Source organism: Coregonus clupeaformis, chromosome 7 (assembly GCF_020615455.1).
Source record: "Coregonus clupeaformis isolate EN_2021a chromosome 7, ASM2061545v1, whole genome shotgun sequence".
Lineage (NCBI taxonomy): Eukaryota > Metazoa > Chordata > Actinopteri > Salmoniformes > Salmonidae > Coregonus > Coregonus clupeaformis.
Window position 1 is genome coordinate 44,089,615 of NC_059198.1, and position 16,861 is coordinate 44,106,475.

General features: G+C 41.9%; 1 long non-coding RNA gene across 1 annotated transcript; it reads left to right on the plus strand.

The window, feature by feature from the left end:
• Nucleotides 1-2,204: 2,204 nt before the first annotated feature.
• Nucleotides 2,205-2,626, plus strand: LOC123491323. Its single transcript, XR_006661281.1, has 3 exons — nucleotides 2,205-2,227; nucleotides 2,370-2,455; nucleotides 2,605-2,626. It is a non-coding gene; the product is annotated as an uncharacterized LOC123491323 (long non-coding RNA).
• Nucleotides 2,627-16,861: the final 14,235 nt, after the last annotated feature.

Consider the following 16,861-nt stretch of genomic DNA (forward strand, 5'->3'; position numbering starts at 1 on the left):
AGCTGGCTAGCTAAAATTAGGCCTAACTAGCAATACAAATGGCTCTGAGATACAAATAATATTACTACACAGATCACACAGGACGCTTTAACTTGCAAAGAAAACGACTTTGACAAAATTAGAAACGTATAATATCTGAAAATTTAGCTAGCTAGACTATCTTACCCGTATACATGCATGAACACTTCTCCCTCTCTGTCACATGGCAGACCAATCCGAACTCATCTCTCATTATCTCAGCCAATCATGGATAGCGGGAAGCTTCCTGTATTTTTCCGTGGCTAAACCAACTAGGCTCGTAATTCAATAATTGTATTCGTATTTACAGATGGCATGCAAGTTTGTTATTAAAGTAGTGAAACGAGTCACATATATGCTTCCGCCACATTGGCCACAACAGGCAGGTGCATGTTGGAGTTGATATTAGCCAACTAGCTAGCTAGCTAGCTAACGTTATCTAGCCAATGACTTGCCTAGTTAAATAAAGGTTTAAAAAAATGTAATAAAAAATAACAGACCTCTGTGACAAACCTGTATTCATGACTCATGAACATACTTGCTACTAGCAAACAAGCAAACATACTGTACGATGATTCTCATGTCGCTCATTATTGAACATAAAATTGGAACATTCATGCTAAAGCTAGCATTACAAGCTACGCTATCTGTTAGCTAACCCTCTATTAGCATAAGCCTAGCCCTAGTTGATACGAAAATATGAAAGTGAAAATCTTAATTTAATTAGATGACAGATTTACCAAACAAATTATCCTCCTTGGAATAGCGATTACTGCAGTTAAATCCTGAACAAGGCATGTTTGCTCTTGCTATCAAAACTGTATCCCATACCCGAAGAACAAACACTGGAAAGTGGCGCGATCATAAAAATATCTCTGATATAAAAACCATCAGCCTGTAAGGAAGGAAGAGACTGGAACATCATTCCCGCAGAGTGCAATGACCATATACGGTTCTCGCTCTTCTTCTCTACACAGGATTGTAACGTCAAAACTAGCTGCTGGTAGCTAAAAGATTATCCTCATAACTCTCAGTGTGCGATTTTAAAGTCCGTATTGCCCAGCGACAGCCCCGAAACCTGAAGGATCTGGAGAAGGTCTGTATGGAGGAGTGGGCCAAAATCCCTGCTGCAGTGTGTGCAAACCTGGTCAAGACCTACAGGAAACATATGAACTCTGTAATTGCAAACAAAGGTTTCTGTACCAAATATTAAGTTCTGCTTTTCTGATGTATCAAATACTTATGTCATGCAATAAAATGCAAATTAATTACTTAAAAATCATACAATGTGATTTTCTGGATTTTTGTTTTAGATTCCGTTGAAGTGTACCTATGATAAAAATTACAGACCTCTACATGCTTTGTAAGTAGGAAAACCTGCAAAATCGGCAGTGTATCAAATACTTGTTCTCCCCACTGTAGCTAGATAGGCTAATTGAGGCCACATTTGGCCTTTCTCCCTAATTCCCCCGTTGGTTGCTCGTTGTAGCCTACTCCTTCTCATTTCTTTTAGCATTTAATTCCATAATTTAGTTCCATCTTGCATTGCATTAGTGAACTCTCACTACACTTGCTACACATTGAGCCTCTTTGCCACTTTGATTGGCCAACAAACAAAAAGCTACACACATGAAGGATACCGCTAGCTGTCTTTTTTATGGGGCGCAGTGCATGTCATAAAAACTACAAAACTACATTGAAAAGTTTATTTTATTAAATTACTAATTTGAAATATCGTGGTATATACTTGTATGTAACAATGTCAAATGGATATTTTAATGTAATTCAGATAAAATACTTTTCAGTGTTAAAATAGGCCTATCATTTTATTTTGCGCAAAAATGAATATTCACACTATTTGAATATTCAAATAACAGTGCACATCCCTAGTTTCAAGTCGTCAAAAATTAATTATTGGTTCCCAGTTTCATAGCGGTTCTGAAACCATGTGTATCCTCTCCAATGCACCAGATTGTTTGTCAATAGACTGTTAAAGGGAATCTGGCAAAACTTAAATCTTCCCTATGTGTGTATGCAGGATAAGGCGTACGCCACAGACAAGCTCAAAGCCCTGTATGCTGAGCTGAGCTTCAGCCGGTCCAAGGTCCAATGTGACATTCCCAAACTGCGAGAGGAGCTCCAGACTGCAACAGGGTCTCCCAGCGTTGAAGGCGGGGCGGCGACGGCCCCAATGCTGCTCAGGCATACGGTAAGACTTGCACACACAAACACCCCCACCCCACACAGTGCAACCTCTTCGCACTCACATGGGCACACCTGCATGCACACTTATGCTTAATCTTACTGGCATGTATAGTGACTTAGGTCTTCTCTCTATGCATACACTGTAGACATAGTGAAGTCGACAAGCAACCCTGATTTCCTGAAGAAGGAGAGGTCGACACTCACCAGGCAAATCAGAGGGGTCAGGTCAAAGGTGAGAGGTCATCTGCATACAAGGGTGAGGTAACTCTCACCCAATCCCATTTTGATAATACTCTGCAATAACTAAAAACAAAACACTGATATTGTGCCTTATTTCTTCCCTTTTTTTTTTTTCATCTGTGTCGTCTCTTTGTCTGTCAGAGTCTGAAAGAGGGTCTCTCTGTTCAGGAGTGAATGAAGCTGTTTGAGCCCATGGACTAGAAAAAGTCCTTAATTTGCTCATTCTTCAGTGTGTTTGTGTGTGTGTGTGGTGTTTGCCAATCATGTGCTACAGTGCTAGTCTGAGTATAAGTCTCTTTAGCTAACATTCCACTCCTTGCCAGTCCTTTTCATTGCCAATCTTTATCTTTGGCACATGACATGGAGTACAGGGAGTGGATTAGCTAAAGATACTGGTACCCAGGCTACTACGGTGCTTGGCTTGCCTTTGATCTGTAGAGTGTAACATTGGGAGATTTGCAAGTATTGTGATTAACTATTAATTTATATATTTATTATTACACACACCAAAATATTGCACAGGTGTGCTAGCTAATAAAAAGCTCTTACAGGGCTCAATGCACAATGTGTTTCTCTCCTCCTAGTCTACTGCACAACAGAAAGACAGTCATGTGAACTGTTTAATTAGGGCACACTGTAGCAAAAACAAACTGTGTTTTCGTGTTCCATATTATTAATAAAATGTTTTTTATTTGAATGTCAGTGTGTCATAAATTTAATCTCTGAACTATTTTTCTGTTTCTTTCTCCCAGTGGCCATGGTAACACCTGACCACAAGGTGTCCCTCTCGCAGCAGTCAGAGCATTCATTGGCATTCTCTCACTCACTGTCCTTATGGCGTTTGTTTTTCTCAATACGATGGGAAAATGAGGCCTCGCATCCCTTCCCCATCATTGATTTGGGATCCACTATTAAACTATAGTTCTGTAAACTACCTGAAAACATGCAATGGTGGTGTCCTTTAGTGGTATAATCGTTCCATTGGAGGATTGTGTAGGCATAAATTATTATTAATCTATTCTACAATGTAGTGGAGGGTAGCCTAAACGTAATTTACTCACCTTTTTTAATTTTTTACATGCACGTTTATCCACCTTTTGCAGAACAATTAATTGAAAGTATAGGGAGCATTACTTTTTTCACCGTGACCTGGGATCAGCTATTTTTTTTATCACTACACCACTGTTTCTACACCAGCATCTAGCTAGCAGAGTGGATCTGAAATGGCCTTTGTTTCAACTTAACAGCGACGCTATAGAAATTGAAACGTCACTGTCCCATCATATTCATTTGGCACATCTTTTGACCATGGTTCATCCTGATTCTCAGATGTATGCAGAAAGAAAATTTAAATGTGTCCCGGTTAGGAAGTGTGTCATTCACAGCACTTATGGTTTTAATCTCTATGGGATCGGTGTCCCGTATACGGGACTGTTGAGCTAACACCAAGAACCGGTAACTACAGTACATGACAAAGTCCTTTTCTTCTGGAGAATAATGTTGTCTTGGGAATAAAATGACCTCTGGGGTTGGATGAGGGATTGTAGATTACTTTTAATACATCTATTAGTGATTTTATATTTCTATGGTATAAACAGGGTTCCTCCATGTGGAACGCTGTGGTCGGGAGAGGTTGTGTTTTCTCTAGCAGGAGGTAAGCTTGAGGTAAGCTTGGCTTCTTATATGGTGTTGAGTAAAGCTTAAACCATGCATTTGATCGTAGGTAGGTAGTTGTAGTTAGGTATTGTAGGTAGTTTATTTAGGTAGTTATTGTAGGTTTCCGTAGGTAATTATTGTAGGTAAGTATTGTTTACGGCGGAGCCCGGAGAAAGCACGAGGCTAGCTAGCTAGCGGGTAGCTACTGGTAACGTTTAACAACGGTGGAGAGTTGTTTCCAATGTTAATGTGCTAGCTAGCCAACGTTTAATTTTTGCTGCGTTATGAAAGGAACTAGACACGGACACAAATTATCTGTTTAGTGTGTTAACACACTATTGGTAGTTTGTTGTAACCAAGTATTGGTGCTAAACTGTGTGTTATTGGATGCTAGCATGCTAGTTAGCTATGGCGTCATAGTTAGGCATCGTGGGCTGTTGTGGGTAGTTACTGTAGGTTAGCATTGTTTTTCGGCGGTGCCGGGTCTAGCACGAAGCTAGCTAGCTAGCCGTTCTTCAAACAAAGTCAACACAGTGGCCATTGCTAGCTAGCCAACACGACCAGCTAACTGTACTGTAGGAGCTAAATACAATATACTTATGCTAGCTAGCCAACGTTTAATTATTGCTGCGTTATGAAAGGAACTAGACACGGACACGAATGATCTGTTTAGTGTGTTAACACACTATTGGTAGTCTGTTGTAACCAAGTATTGGTGCTAAACTGTGTGTTATTGGATGCTAGCATGCTAGTTAGCTATGGTGTCATAGTTAGGCATCGTGGGCTGTTGTGGGTAGTTACTGTAGGTCGGCATTCGGTGTAGCACGAAGCTAGCTAGCTAGCCGTTTTTCGAACAGAGTCAACACAGTAGCCATTGTGTGCTGTACTGTGGCAGCTAAATACAATATATTTGTGCTAAGCTAGCCAACGTTTAATTATTGCTGCGTTATGAAAGGAACTAGACACGGACACGAATTATCTGCTTAGTGTGTTAACACCCTATTGGTGGTTTGTTGTGACCAAGTGTTGGTGCTAAACTGTGTGTTATTGGATGCTAGCATGCTAGTTAGCTATGGTGTCATAGTTAGCTAGCTGAATAAAGTGGGTTGAGTCTACTCCTTTAAACATTGAACCGCTGTGGTTCACAACAATTCTGATTTCAAAAGGTGGAAGTTGGGAGAGTTTTTGTTCGGGTGGTTCAGTGAAACAATTATAGTTTCTGAGGTGGAAGTTTTGGTGAGGGAGGCCCTGCTCTCTCTTCTTCCAGATGTTTAGTTCATTTCATTCCAATCTCCTCTGCATTATTGTAGCCATTTGCTACAGCCTGTCAACTATGCCTCTGCCTATCCCTGTTCTCTCCTCTCTGCACAGGCTACACAAACGCCTCACACCGCGTGGCTGCTGCCTCTCTAACCTGGTGGTCCCTGCACGCACCCCACACCTGGAGTTCCAGGTCTCAGGCAGCCTCTGGAACTGCCGTTCTGCTGCCAACAAAGCTGACTTCATCCCAGCCTATGCTAACCTCCAGTCCCTCGACTTCCTGGCGCTGACGGAAACATGGATTACCACTGAAAACACTGCTACTCCTACTGCTCTCTCCTCGTCTGACCATGTGTTCTCGCATACCCCGAGAGCATCTGGTCAGAGGGGTGGTGGCACAGGAATCCTCATCTCTCCCAAGTGGACATTCTCAATTTTTCCCCTAACCCACCTGTCTATCTCCTCATTTGAATTCCATGCTGTCACAGTCACTAGCCCATTTAAGCTTAATATCCTTGTCATCTATCGCCCTCCAGGTTCCCTTGGAGAGTTCATCAATGAGCTTGACGCCTTGATAAGTTCCTTTCCTGAGGATGGCTCACCCCTCACAGTTTTGGGGGATTTCAACCTCCCTATGTCCACATTTGACTCATTTCTCTCTGCCTCCTTCTTTCCACTCCTCTCCTCTTTTGACCTCACCCTCTCACCGTCCCCCCCTACTCACAAGGCAGGCAATACGCTTGACCTTATCTTTACTAGATGCTGCTCTTCTACTAATCTCACTGCAACTCCCCTCCATGTCTCCGACCACTACTTTGTTTCCTTTTCTCTCTCGCTCTCCTACAACACTACTCACTCTGCCCCTACACAGATGGTAATGCGCCGCCGCAACCTTCGCTCTCTCTCTCCCACTACTCTCTCCTCTTTCATCCTATCATCTCTTCCCTCTGCTCAATCCTTCTCCCTCCAATCTCCTGATTCTGCCTCCTCAACCCTCCTCTCCTCCCTTTCTGCATCCTTTGACTCTCTGTGTCCCCTATCCTCCCGGCCGGCTCGGTCCTCCCCTCCAGCTCCGTGGCTTGATGACTCATTGCGAGCTCACAAAACAGAGCTCCGGGCAGCGGAGCGGAAATGGAAGAAAACTAAACTCCCTGCCGACCTGGCATCTTTTCACTCCCTCCTCTCTACATTTTCTTCATCTGTTTCTGCTGCTAAGGCCACTTTCTACCACTCTAAATTCCAAGCATCTGCCTCTAACCCTAGGAAGCTCTTTGCCACATTTTCCTCCCTCCTGAATCCTCCCCCCCTCCCCCCCCCCCTCCTCTCTCTCTGTGGATGACTTCGTCAACCACTTTGAAAAGAAGGTTGACGACATCCGATCCTCGTTTGTTAAGTCTAATGACACTGCTGGTCCTACTCACACTGCCCTACCCTATGCTTTGACTTCTTTCTCCCCTCTCTCTCCAGATAAAATCCTGCGACTTGTGACTGCAGGCCGCCCAACAACCTGCCCGCTTGACCCCATCCCCTCCTCTCTTCTCCAGACCATCTCCGGTGACCTTCTCCCCTACCTCACCTCGCTGATCAACTCATCCTTGACCGCTGGCCATGTCCCTTCCGTCTTCAAGAGAGCGAGAGTTGCTCCCCTTCTCAAAAAACCAACACTCGATCCCACTGATGTCAACAACTACAGACCAGTATCCCTTCTTTCTTTTCTTTCCAAAACTATTGAGCGTGCCGTCTTTAGCCAACTCTCTTGCTATCTCTCTCAGAATGACCTTCTTGATCCAAACCAGTCAGGTTTCAGGACTGGTCATTCAACTGAGACTGCTCTTCTCTGTGTCACGGAGGCTCTCCGCACTGCTAAAGCTAACTCTCTCTCCTCTGCTCTTGTCCTTCTAGACCTGTCTGCTGCCTTTGATACTGTGAACCATCAGATCCTCCTCTCCACCCTCTCCGAGCTGGGCATCTCCGGCACGGCTCACTCCTGGATTGCGTCCTACCTGACCGGTCGCTCCTACCAAGTGGCATGGCGAGAAGCTGTCTCCGCACCACGTGCTCTCACCACTGGTGTCCCCCAGGGCTCAGTTCTAGGCCCTCTCCTTTTCTCCCTATACACCGAGTCACTTGGCTCTGTCATATCCTCACATGGCCTCTCCTATCATTGCTACGCTGACGATACACAACTAATCTTCTCCTTTCCCCCTTCTGATAACCAGGTGGCGAATCGCATCTCTGCATGTCTGGCAGACATATCAGTATGGATGACGGATCACCACCTCAAGCTGAACCCTGGCAAGACGGAGCTGCTCTTCCTCCCGGGGAAGGACTGCCCGTTCCATGATCTCGCCATCACGGTTGACAACTCCGTTGTGTCCTCCTCCCAGAGTGCGAAGAGCCTTGGCGTGACCCTGGACAACACCCTGTCGGTCTCCGCTAACATCAAGGCGGTGACCCGCTCCTGCAGGTTCATGCTCTACAACATTCGGAGAGTACGACCCTGCCTTACACAGGAAGCGGCACAGGTCCTAATCCAGGCACTTGTCATCTCCCGTCTGGATTACTGCAACTCGCTGTTGGCTGGCCTCCCTGCCTGTGCCATTAAACCCCTACAACTCATCCAGAATGCCGCAGCCCGTCTGGTGTTCAACCTTCCCAAGTTCTCTCACGTCACCCCCCTCCTCCGCACACTCCACTGGCTTCCAGTTGAAGCTCGCATCCGTTACAAGACCATGGTGCTTGCCTATGGAGCAGTGAGGGGAACGGCACCTCTGTATCTTCGGGCTCTGATCAGTCCCTACACCCAAACGAGGGCATTGCGTTCATCCACCTCTGGCCTGCTGGCTCCCCTTCCTCTGCGGAAGCATAGTTCCCGCTCAGCCCAGTCAAAACTGTTCGCTGCTCTGGCACCCCAATGGTGGAACAAGCTCCCTCACGACGCCAGGACAGCGGAGTCACTCACCACCTTCCGGAGACATTTGAAACCCCACCTCTTTAAGGAATACCTGGGATAGGATAAAGTAATCCTTCTACCCCCCACCCCAAAAAACAATTGTAAAGTGGTTATCCCACTGGCTATAGGGTGAATGCACCAATTTGTGAGTCGCTCTGGATAAGAGCGTCTGCTAAATGACGTAAATGTGCCCTTGAGCAAGGCACTTAACCCTAATTGCTCCTGTAAGTCGCTCTGGATAAGAGCGTCTGCTAAATGACTAAAATGTAAAATGTAAATGTTGTAAGTAACAGCAAACTTTCCAGGACATAGACATGTCTTATGTGGGCAGAAAGTTTAAATTCTTCTTAATCTAACTGCACTGTCCAATTTACAGTAGCTATTACAGTGAAAAAATACCATGCTATTGTTTGATGAGAGTGAAAAACAACCAAAAATGTATCACACCAACTGGTTTAATACATTCACCTCTGAAGGTAAATAATGTACTTACATTCAGTAATCTTGCTCTGATTTGTCATCAAGGGTCCCAGAGATAAAATGTAGCATAGTTTTGTTTGATAAAATCCATTTTTATATTCAAATGTAGGAACTGGGTTCTACAGTTTGAACCCCTGCTGTCTCTGGCTCCACACCCACCCCGCCCGGCCATCTAGATGTGTGGAAGTTAGTGTATAAGCTAATGATCCATCATGTATGACATTCCTGGGAGTGTGTAAACTTACAAAAATGATATGGTAATACAAAATGTATGTTCTCTATAGTTATGTACTTGAAAATGTATCAATTGACCAATTCGGCACATATAGGCAGACTTGATACAAAATAGTCCAGTATTGCAATGCTTCACTGGATCAATCTGAAACTTTGCACAAACACTGCTGCTGCCTAAACTGCAATATTATATTGTGGCCTTTCTCTTGCATTTCAAAGATGATTAAATTATTTTTAAATGTATAGGTCCATTATTTCAACACACTTCTGGTTGAAGTCGTTTACATTTACAGTGGGGAAAAAAAGTATTTAGCCAGCCACCAATTGTGCAAGTTCTCCCACTTAAAAAGATGAGAGAGGCCTGTAATTTTCATCATAGGTACACGTCAACTATGACAGACAAATTGAGGGAAAAAAATACAGAAAATCACATTGTAGGATTTTTAATGAATTTATTTGCAAATTATGGTGGAAAATAAGTATTTGGTCACCTACAAACAAGCAAGATTTCTGGCTCTCACAGACCTGTAACTTCTTCTTTAAGAGGCTCCTCTGTCCTCCACTCGTTACCTGTATTAATGGCACCTGTTTGAACTTGTTATCAGTATAAAAGACACCTGTCCACAACCTCAAACAGTCACACTCCAAACTCCACTATGGCCAAGACCAAATAGCTGTCAAAGGACACCAGAAACATCATGCTTTTGGGCTGTTTTTCTGCAAAGGGACCAGGACGACTGATCCGTGTAAAGGAAAGAATGAATGGGGCCATGTATCGTGAGATTTTGAGTGAAAACCTCCTTCCATCAGCAAGGGCATTGAAGATGAAACGTGCCTGGGTCTTTCAGTATGACAATGATGCCAAACACACCGCCCGGGCAACAAAGGAGTGGCTTCGTAAGAAGCATTTCAAGGTCCTGGAGTGGCCTAGCCAGTCTCCAGATCTCAACCCCATAGAAAATCTTTGGAGGGAGTTGAAAGTCCGTGTTGCCCAGCGACAGCCCCAAAACATCACTGCTCTAGAGGAGATCTGCATGGAGGAATGGGCCAAAATACCAGCAACAGTGTGTGAAAACCTTGTGAAGACTTACAGAAAACGTTTGACCTGTGTCATTGCCAACAAAGGGTATATAACAAAGTATTGAGAAACTTTTGTTATTGACCAAATACTTATTTTCCACCATAATTTGCAAATAAATTCATAAAAAATCCTACAATGTGATTTTCTGTATTTTTTTTCCTCATTTTGTCTGTCATAGTTGACGTGTACCTATGATGAAAATTACAGGCCTCTCTCATCTTTTTAAGTGGGAGAACTTTCACAATTGGTGGCTGACTAAATACTTTTTTTCCCCACTGTATACTGGAACATATTTTATTTCACCTTCATTTCAACAGGGACACAAAGGACCGGTGTCTTTCACAAGGGAGTCCTACATTTTACAATTTCACACATTTGACAAAATACAAGAGAATACAAAAATACACACTTAAGAAAAACAATCACATTCCTCAACAAAGATGTCCTCGATCAATATTTTGAACTGCCCGAGAGGCACTAATGTAACTAGTTGAAAGGAACATGTTGTTTCACACATGGAGTGCAAAGGCTGTTTTTCCTAAGTCTGTAGCAACAGACGGAATTTCCAGTTAGCCATCCCTGTGATTGGGTATTGTAACTGGTACTTCTATGGGTGAGTAAAGATAATGTGGGAGTTTTTGGCCAACCTACTTTCTGATAGCAGTGATGAGTGCAAAACCTGTCACCCATGATAAAACAATGTGCACTATGGAAAACTGCATCTTAACAGCTTCACTGAAGTGTCAGCTGCATTCATGTAAATGATGTCACCATAGTCTAGGACTGGAAAAAACAGACTGCATGATCTGCATTCTACAATTAAGTGAAAGGCATGATCTATTTTTATAGAATAAATCAATCAGATCAAGCATTAACTGGGTATAGCTGATGTTTTGGCGGTGTAAAAGGAGGAACTCCTGTTGGAGCTGTCAAATTGGTGAGCAGCTGCTCTTGTGATCATTGTCAGGAAGCCACACCTGTCCCACTCCTGTTAGAAGTTCAGATCGAGAAAGTGTAGGGTTACAGTGCCTTCGGAAAGTATTCAGACCACTTGACTTTTTCCACATTTTGCTTGTGGATTTGACAGCTCTAAAAGACTTACATAGTATCCAGTATCCAACAGAGGTTTGTTTGCATAGGTGACGCAAACGGAGCTCCAGTGGTTAAGAGCGTTGTGCTAGTAACCGAAAGGTCACTGGTTCTAAACCCTGAGCCGACTAGGTGAAAAATCTGTTGATGTGCCCTTGAGCAAGGCACTTAACCCTAATTGCTCCTGTAAGTCGCTCTGGATAAGAGCGTCTGCTAAATGACTAAAAAAATTATTATAAAAAAAATACAGTAACTGCATTTGCATAGACTGTGAAATCATTGTGGAGAGCCCTTAAAGAAAAACTCCACCCAAAACTATCTTTTGGTATTTGTTTTATTAGTCAATTGTTGATATAGTCCAAAAATGTTGTTCATGTCAGCATTCAAGATGTATAACTTTCAAAATACAGAAATACAGCCGCTATAATGCATTTTGCATCATATGATGCAGAATGCATCATACCGGCTGTATTTCTGTATTTTGAAAGTTACATATCTTGAAAACTTGATTGCTGACATGCAAAACATTTTGGGACTATAACAAAAATGGACTAATGAAACAAATACCAAAAGCTGGGTTTTGGGTGGAATTTCCTTTAAGGCCATGTCTACACTTGACACAGTTGTTTATTTAACCTTTATTTTGACAGGGAGTGAACGCTGAGACCAAGGTCTCTTTTCCAGATGAGCCCTGTATAGCTCCACAATACACATCAAAATACTAATACAATAAACTACACATTCATATACACAATAAAGTACAGGTTATTATACACAACAATAAACAAAAAGCAAAACACAATCATAAAAAAAACGATACATTCCTCAGTAAAAAGGTCCCCTAACAACAGTCTGAAATGACATTGAGGCACCAATTCCTCCAATTTTAAAGTGTATTGTAGATCATTCCACACGTAAGGTGAAAGTAAATTAAAGGCTGATTTACCTAACTCTCTAGACACGAAAGGAGTCTCCAGAGGGTTTGATAACTTGTCACTTGAAATCTTAATAATGACGTTAGGTAAGTTTGTGGAGCAGGGCTTTGTAAACAAAAAGAGCGTAATGATGTGATCTACGTGACTTCAAAGAGGTCCCACCCAACCTTTTGGTAAAGAATACAGTGATGAGTAATAAAACAGACGAGATCTGTTTCTGTAAAAAAAAAGCCCACTTTAAATCTTAGTTTCTCATCAAGCTCAGTCACATGTTTTTTAAATGATAAATCATTGTCAATCCAAATATCAAGGTATTTGTATGTAGGGACTCTTTCAATTATAGAACCATTCGATGAGTAAATATTTAATCCATCTAAGACAATATTACGAGAACTTGAAAACAACATGTATTTAGTTTTGCCCATATTAAGTAAGAGTTTTAAATCAGTAAGGGCTTCCTGTACAACTGCAAAATCGGACAGTAGCCTTGTCATGCCAGGTCAGCATTTGCGGCAATTGCGTACATAATAGTATAATTTGCATATAGATGAAATGTAACATTTTTAACAGCTTGACCAATAGCACTTATATAGATAGTGAAAAGAACAGGTCCTAGTATCGACTCCTTCGGAAACACCTTTATGTACTTCAAGAAATTCACGATGGCCTGAGTTCTGTCACTAAGATAATCATGAAAACATGAACAGGGGTCAGAGCTCAGGCCTATCGAGGACAACTTATTCAATAAAATAGAATGATCAACAGTATCAAAAGCTTTTGACAGGTCCACAAACAAAACAGCACATTTCATTTTAGTGTCTAAAGCAATGACAAAATTATTAACAACTAAAGTGGTTGCTGTAATAGTGCTATGCCCAGGCCTAAACCCTGATTGGTTTACATTCAAAATACATTTCTCAGAAAAAAAGAGCAAAGCTGTACATTTACCAAGGATTCAAGAATCTTAGCTACACTACCGGTCAAAAGTTTTAGAACACCTACTCATTCAAGGGTTTTTCTTTATTTTTACTATTTTCTACATTGTAGAATAATAGTGAAGATATCAAAACTATGAAATAACCCATATGGAATCTTGTAGTAACCAAAAAAGTGTTAAACAAATCAAAATATATTTTATATTTGAGATTCTTCAAATAGCCACCCTTTGCCTTGATGACAGCTTTGCACACTCTTGGCATTCTCTCAATCAGCTTCACCAGGAATGCTTTTCCAACAGTCTTGAAGGAGTTCCCACATATGCTGAGCACTTGTTGGGTGCTTTTCTTTCACTCTGCGGTCCGACTCATCCCAAACCATCTCAATTGGGTTGAGGTCGGGGGATTGTGGAGGCCAGGTCATCTGATGCAGCACTCCATCACTCTCTTTCTTGGTAAAATAGCCCTTACACAGCCTGGAGGTGTGTTGGGTCATTGTCCTGTTGAAAAACAAATGATAGTCCCACTAAGCTCAAACCAGATGGGAAGGCATATCACTACAGAATGCTGTGGTAGCCATGCTGGTTAAGTATGCCTTGAATTCTAAATAAATCACAGACAGTGTCACCAGCAACGCACCACCACACCATAACACCTCCTCCTCCATGCTTTATGGTGGGAAATACACATGCAGAGATCATCTGTTCACCCACACCGCGTCTCACAAAGACACAGTGGTTGGAACCACAAATCTCCAATTTGGACTCCACCGGTCTAATGTCCATTGCTCGTGTTTCTTGGCCCAAGCAAGACTCTTATTCTTATTGGTGTCCTTTAGTAGTGGTTTCTTTGCAGAAATTCGACCATGAAGGCCTGATTCACACAGTCTCCTCTGAATAGTTGATGTTGAGATGTGTCTGTTACTTGAACTCTGTGAAGCATTTATTTGGGCTGCAATTTCTGATTCTGGTAACTCTAATGAACTTATCCTCTGCAGCAGAGGTAACTCTGGGTCTTCCATTCCGGTGGCGGTCCTCATGAGAGCCAGTTTCATCATAGCGCTTGATGGTTTTTGCGACTACACTTGAAGAAACTTTCAAAGTTCTTGAAATGCTCTGTATTGACAGACCTTCATCTTTGTGAGAAAGCAACGTAACACTGGGCAGAGACGCCGTTTATAGCTCAGTGGCAGAGACGAACTGCAAGTTGAACTCGGTGAGATAGACTCCTAAATTGATAGTGCAGTTTGTAAATGTGATTTTACAGATAGCTAGCTACTTCACATGCTGATATTGACTTTGGTATTATTGTGTGTTGCAAAGTTTTCTAGCTAGCTACCTAGCTAGCCAGCCAGCCAAGGGGGAGAGAGAACATTGCATTGTGGGATTTGTAGTAGATTTGAACTGCAACAGATTTCCCAAAACAATTTTCATATTTCTACCAATCTTATTATTTCAACTAAATGAAACATTTGTTTACAAAAAAATATTGTTTTCACATATTAGTGTTATTTAACACTGTTTAAAAATAGGGATTAGTGGTTTGGGATGGATTATCCCTTTAATGCCAAATAATACAGTCAGTCCACCCTCAAAACACTAGTTTATTAGTGATTGTTTTGTTATGCAGTGTACTATCTATACAGCCATATACCGTATTTCGTTGCAATTTGTCAACTTTTTATAAAAATTACACATCAAATAGCCTAACAATGACGAGAATAGTTGCCGACTTGAGGATAAATTCAGCCAATATTTATTATTGAACTCAGCGGGTTTTGTCTGGCTGATAGCCTACGGAAATGGGCTGCAATATTCAAGGTAAATGTAATTAAATTAAATCCAACTTGAGAAACTCTCCTGAAGTCCTCCTTTTTTGTGTGCAAATGTTTTCACCATGGCCTGTAGTTCCAGGTTGTGGGCCCGACTGTTTTCTATACTGAGTATTGCCAACCCAGACAGTCTTTCCTGAGCCCCTGAGTATACAAAACATGAAGAACACCTGCTCTTTCCATGACATAGACTGACCATGTGAAAGCTATGAACCATTATTGATGTCACTTGTTAAAAGTGTAGATGAAGGGGAGGAGACAGGTTAAATAAAGATTTTGAGACAATTGCGTAAGGGTTTGTGTATGTGTGCCATTCAGAGGTTGAATGGGTAAAACAAAATATTGAAATGCCTTTGAACGGGGTATGGTAGTAGGTGCCAGGCGCACTGGTTTGTGTCAAGAACTGCAACGCTGCTGGGTTTTTCATGCTCAACAGTTTCCCGTGTGTATCAAGAATGGTCCACCACCCAAAGAACATACAGCCAACTTGACACAACTGTGGGAACATTGGAGTCAACATGGGCCAGCATACCTGTGGAATGCTTTCGACACCTTGTAGAGTCCATGCCGCGACAAATTGAGGCTGTTCTGAGGGCAAAAGGGGGGTGCAACTCAATATTAGGAAGTTGTTCCTAATGTTTGGTATACTCAGTGTATGTCCATTGCACTGCACACAATTTAAACTTAGTCTTGAATGATGCATGCCAATATATATCAGAGATAAGGGACTGTTGATATTGCAACCACACAACTCAAACGGCAGTTCACTATGAACGAAATCGCAAACTGCTTTTTTTTGTTGTTCAAGCCCTCAAGAACTGTTGTCCGCTAAAGATGATAATCTGTTTGCATCTGCCAATTTATTGGCTGTCCAGTATCCAGACGACCTGTCCGCAGAGCTTCCTGTGGTCCTCTGTAGCTCAATTGGTAGAGCATGGTGCTTGTAACGCCAGGGTAGTGGGTTCGATCCCCAGGACCACCCATACGTAAAAATGTATGCACACGTGACTGTAAGTCGCTTTGGATAAAAGCGTCTGCTAAATGGCATATTGTAATTAAAGTAATGATGGATTGTCATTTCTCTTTGCTTATTTGAGCTGTTCTTGCCATAATATGGACTTGGTCTTTTACCAAATAGGGCTATCTTCTGTATACCCCCCTACTTTGTCACAACACAACTGATTGGCTTAAACGCATAAAGAAGGAAATAAATTCCACAAATTCACTTTTAAGAAGGCACACCTGTTAATTGAAATGCATTCCAGGAGACTACCTCATGAAGCTGGTTGAGAGAATGCCAAGAGTGTGCAAGCTGTGATCAAGGCAAAAGGTGGCTACTTGAAGAATCTCACATTTAAAATATATTTTGATTTGTTTAACACTTTTTTGCTTACTACATGATTCCATATATGTTATTTCATAGTTTTGATGAATTCACTATTATTCTACAATGTAGAAAATAGTAAAAATAAAGAAAAACCCTTGAATGAGTAGGTGTTCTAAAACTTTTGACCGGTAGTGTAGACAAGGATGCCTTTAAATTGGGCGATAATTATTTAGATCACTAATATCCCCGCCCTTATGGAGTGGCAGCACAAGAGCGGATTTCCATACTTTTGGAATATTTCCTAATAACAATGTTAAATGAAAAATGTGGGTTATTGAGCCAACAATGATGGGCGCTGCACACTTAAGCAGACCGGGATCCAATTGGTCAGCCCCTGTGGATTTCTTGTTGACTATTGCTAGCAAAGCATCCAGGACTTATTTTTCTGTAAATAGACTAAAAGGAAGCTTTGACTATCATTTCTCTGATCATTCAGCAAGTTTCCCCTATCAGCATCCAGCCCAATATCATTGTGAATAGGCTTAGAAGTTCTTTCAAATAGATAGCCCGCTGAAATAAAATGGTGATTAAATGCATCAATGATGGCATTTTTCTCC